The sequence below is a fragment of the Hyaena hyaena genome, unplaced genomic scaffold (assembly GCF_003009895.1).
Source record: "Hyaena hyaena isolate Hyena2069 unplaced genomic scaffold, ASM300989v1 scaffold_244, whole genome shotgun sequence".
Classification (NCBI taxonomy): Eukaryota; Metazoa; Chordata; class Mammalia; order Carnivora; family Hyaenidae; genus Hyaena; species Hyaena hyaena.
Window position 1 is genome coordinate 1,450,176 of NW_024080876.1, and position 5,101 is coordinate 1,455,276.

The 5,101-nt window shown below is 39.8% G+C and overlaps 1 pseudogene; it reads right to left on the minus strand.

Annotated features, from left to right (window-relative positions):
• Positions 1-583: 583 nt before the first annotated feature.
• Positions 584-717, minus strand: LOC120239992 (annotated as a pseudogene).
• Between the last annotated feature and the right edge of the window lie 4,384 nt (positions 718-5,101).

The following is a 5,101-nucleotide window of genomic DNA, read 5'->3' on the forward strand; positions in this document are numbered from 1 at the left end:
ACTCTCTGTGTCTGTTTGCATGTGATAGGAAAGTCTGTTCCAGCTCCTACTTTTGAAAGTAGTCTTATAAAGTCTTATAAAGACAAAGTCCTGTAGTACTTTGCAGTGCAATGTTGCCTGTTCTTGTAAACCTTGGCTTCAAGGATGTCTTGTCTGTGTGTTGTGTGGGCCCTACTGTTGTGGCTGAGTCATATTTGCCTTCAGTTCAGTCACCTTCAATGGCTCTCTTTGCCTGTTGTGGGCAGGGTTTGGTCCCCATGTTATTAGTGGGCCAATGTGGGGACAGCCTGGGCTTGAGCTGAGTTAAACCAGGTGTTTTCCAGAGATCCCGTAGCTTTGGACTGCAGAGTGCTTTCCTCTGTTGTCCTCCAAGAAGCTTTCATTAGTGGACAGGGCCTGTAGACAGACCAGATGCCTGCCCTCAGCACAAGGTTGGGGCTGCAGTCAAATTGTTGTATGTGGCTATCCTTTCCTCTCCCCAAGCCATTAGTCACTTTGGAATGGTTCTGGCTCCTGTTGAGGCCGCTTACACGCTGTCAGACTTGTGGCATTGGTTTGGCATATTGGAGGGGGAAGATCCAATAGGAGATTGCATGGCCAGAGTATGCAATGTTAATAATGTTTGCCCAGGTCTATTGTGGGAGGGGACCTGGAGCTTCTTTAAACTGATAAGAACAGATACTACACTTGATCTTAGCCAAAAGGCCGAGAAGCGATGACCTGGAGCTTCTTTAAAAAGACTCTTGCCTCATTGCTAGATGTGGAGAGTAGGCAGGAGAGTGGCTAGGGCAGGATGTGCTCTTAGCAAGTTAGGTGGAGAGTGTTGGCTCTGTGCTGGTTCCCGCAGGTGTCCATGTGTCTCGGCTGGGGAGTGAGGGAGGGGAATGGTGCCCGCCAGCCTCTTTGTTTCTGGAGAAGTCTCCTAAAGATCCCTGACTCTCCTGTACACACTCTGAGGATAGTAAACAAATCTGTCTCTTGTATACTGAAGGCGTTTTTCAAACTGCTGCTTCTATGCTATATCTCAGCAGAGCTGATTGTTGTGGAATGTCTTTAAGGGACTCTGTTTCCTTTTGTCCTCTTGCTGTCCCAGAGCCAAGATTATACTGATTTTTAAAGCTCCAGGTGTTAAGCCCCACAAATTGTAAGAACTCCCCAAATTAGACTCCCCTGGTTTTAAAGCCAAATGTTATGGAGATTTACCTTCTTCATGGGAGTTCCACACATTGGGTGTTTGTGTGCTAGGGTGTGCTTCTCTCCCCTCTCTATGACCGTCATTGATCCCCATGGATCCCTTTAATTCCTCACCATGTCTCCACCCTTCCTACCCTTTTTGATGTGGCTTTTTCTCTATATTTAGTTGTGCAGAGACTATTTGGGTCATTTTCTGGGTTATTCACACTGATGATGGTGTTACCTAGTTGTGTCTGTTTGCCATATTCCCTGGAACTTTGGTAGTTATTTGTTTTTATCAATGATATTCTTTATCTCTTTGAGGATAAAAATACATTTGTCATATAGCTCTTTTAAGATTGCCTTACTTATTAAATAAATTTTATACAGATTTAATTCATCAAATTATTATTTGCCACTTATCTTACTGTTAAGTGCATCACATTTTTGGGGCTGTATTTTGTAGACTCATCTTTTTTTTTTTTTAACTCTTTTTTAATGTTTTATTTATTTCTGAGAGAGAGAGAGACAGTGTGAACAGGGGAGGGTCAGAGAGAGAGGGAGACACAGAATCTGAAACAGGCTCCATGCTCTGAGCTAGCTGTCAGCACAGAGCCCAACGTGAGGCTTGAACCCACGAACCATGAGATCATGACCTGAGCTGAAGTTGGATGCTTAACCGACTGAGCCACCCAGGTGCACCTGTAGACTCATCTTAAATGTGTATTTTTCACCTTCTAGATTATGCTTCCTAATGCTACAGTTGTATTCTCATCTTCATATGCTTCTCTAGGTTTCTCTGACCAGAATTAAATTATATTTTTGTATTTATGCTCTCCATCTATGGTGATATTGTCAATATTGCAGATTTTGTTGCAAAGGTTTAGCTCAAATTCTAGCCTCTAAATTTTATTTACTTCAGTTAATGCCTTTCCATGTACAATGGTCAATTTTAAGTGTCACCTTGGCTAGGCTATGGTTTACAGTTGTTTGGCCAAACATCAGTCTAGGTTTTGCTGTGGAAGTATTCTGTAGATGTGATTAATATTTAAAACCATAGACTTTGAGTAAAGCAGATTATCCCCATAACTTGGCTGGGCCTCATCACAGGCCTTAGAGAAAAGACTGAGGTCTCCAAGGAAAAGGAAATTCTTTCTTCAGACTGTCTTCTGACAGGTTGAATTTCAACCTCAGCTCTTCTCTGGTTGTTCAGCCTGCTTTACAGATTTCAGACATGCCATCTTTTCTAACTGCATGAACCAGTCCCTTCAAGCCTCTTTCTTTTTCCTTTTCCCACCCCGTATATATGTATATGAGATATGTATATCTCTTATATCCTATTTGCTCTGGCTCCCTAAGGAACCCCGACTGAGGAACCCTGACTGACATCTTGTACAGAGGCTTATATTAGCTATAGCCTCACTTGTATTGGTTTGTTTTTCACATTAAATTAATTTTCAGTTTTCTTTTTTTATACCCAGTAGACTTGTTATAAAGGTGGAGGTGATAGTTGGGGGCACATCATTTTTAGCAGGCTTCTTATACTTTTTATCTATGTCAAATTTTCAAAATTTTTATACTAATCTTTATAACACTGCAGAGTGGAAAAAATGAAAAAAATGTTTTCAATCTTTTTCATTTTTTAATTCCTGAAATTTTTCTTAAAAATAATTTGATGTTTATCTTTCTATTATACTTAAATTACTCTGACCAAATTAATATAATTCAGTATTTAGTTGTTCCCATCAATCTTTGTCATAAATAATTTAGCCTGTTGTAGACAAATAACATTTGATTTAAATTTCCAAAATTTATTAAGAGCTTCTTAGAATATTTGTGGGTTATAACAGATCAACACAATAATCTTTCAAAGAGAAAGCATTGGAAGTTAATTTTTGAGGTATTTATGTAGATATCCTTCCATGTCATTTTGTGCGTGTGTGTGTGTGTGTACAATGTGTGTGTGTTGAGCACATTTCTGACTTGATACATAACTGCAAAAGTCAATCAAAAAAATTTAGTTTGAAAAGCCATTATGTATCATCTTCTGTATATAACATGTTGGTGGACAAAAGTGCACTGTCAAAATATGTTCACATTTAAAATTCTGGGTCTGTTCCATTTTGTTGTAAAATTCTCACAACATATTTGCTGACCTGGCTCTGGCATTGAGGCTGCTCTTTGCAGTTTCCCGAATTTGTGTCACTGTGATATAAAAGTTTGATTCTTTCATTATTTTTATTATGTGGAATAAATTCAAGGTTATAAGGTTATACTGGTAATTGTGTCACTTTCAAGACTTACATTTTATATACATTCTTTAGGAGAAAGTAAAAGATTTTTAATTCATGATACAAAAATTATGTACAGCTATGGTGGATTTGCAGATGTGTGTATAAATGTTCAAGTAAAAATGAAAGTGATTGAATAGTATTTTTCTAGCTCATACAAAGATTTCTACATATACCAAGTGAAAGTGTTGTGACAGCTTTTATATTTTGCCATTTTCTTCTTCCACACAAGATCAGGAGATATAACACTGATCACCATGTTTTCAGAAAATGAGGTAGTACAAAGGTGTATGCGTGTGCTGTAAAGATGCCATCACTATCACACAAGTCACAGATGTTGCTTCCAACATTTGTTTTCCAATGTACCCCACTGATAGCAAGATAATCAGTGGTTGAAACAAAAGGCTGTGTTTTTTTTTTTTTTTTTGACATGGGCATTCAAGTGGTAAACCAGGATTTCTTTGGTATGTTTCTGTTGCATATATGCTGAGAGTTCATACTAAAGAAAACGTCTCTTCTGCTTTCTTTACCACTTCCTTCATTTTTTCCTTCTATACTATATAATTCACAATATACAATACGTCAGCAGCCTCTGATTTTCCCATATATATGTGTATATACAAACTCTTCTTTTGATCTGACATGCAAGTCCATTCCTATCCCGTATCTCTGCTACCTTTTGCATAAAATACCTGGAAAGAATTCTCTGTACTGCCTGTCTTCAATTTTTCTCTCTCCTTTTCCTCTCAAACATACACCAAGAGGCTTTTACCTTCACAATTCCATGCTATCTGCACTTATAAGTATCACTAATTGTTTCTGCATTGTTAAATCCAATGAACTGTTTTTAGCTTCATCTCATTTCATTTCTCAACAACAGTATTTACATCTGCTTTCTTATAATATACCTTTATCACTTAGCTTCAAGAACATCACGCTATAGTTTTCTCTATGTAGGAGCTGGTTCAGTCTTCTTTGGTGGTTCTCATTTGTGGGAGCCTGACAGTGACCACAAGAAAGCGTGGTTAGGGACGTGGGGATGTGCCTGCACACGGGGCTCCCTGCCTGGGCAAAGCATGCCGGCAAACGGGGTGCTCTGCCAGGAGGCTTGCACACAATATCCAAGTTTAATGGTCCGCTCGCAAACGAGGGAACATGCCCTCCTTAGAAGTAAGGAGAAGGCTGGAATTGTGAGCAGGCCTCTTAGTAAACATGTTGTGGTCGCTTCCTCCCTTTGCTCCCCCCTGTCCTTGAAATGTGTTTGGCTACTTGCCCTTAATTGGTAAAGGAATGCATCTTGTAGGTTTCAGTTTGTATCCAGTTACCGGGGTATAAAATAAACTGCAAGAGGGGCTTGCGTAGAATTGTTCCTCTGGCCGGAGTTGTGTCTGTCTTTTGTGTGTGTCTTGTCCTCTGTGTCATTTCGTCCACAACATCTGGCGCCCAAACGTGGGGCAGAGGGTGAACGAAACCGTAAGGGTGAGTACCCCTCGGGGATTGTAGGTCCAAGGCAGGGCAACTTTCGGGAAAATTATGGGGAATTCCCCATCAGCAAAGGCACAATACATGGAGCTAGTCAAAGGACTTCTCCACTCCATAGGGGTGCAGGCGTCTAGTCGCCGTTTATCTGAGTTATT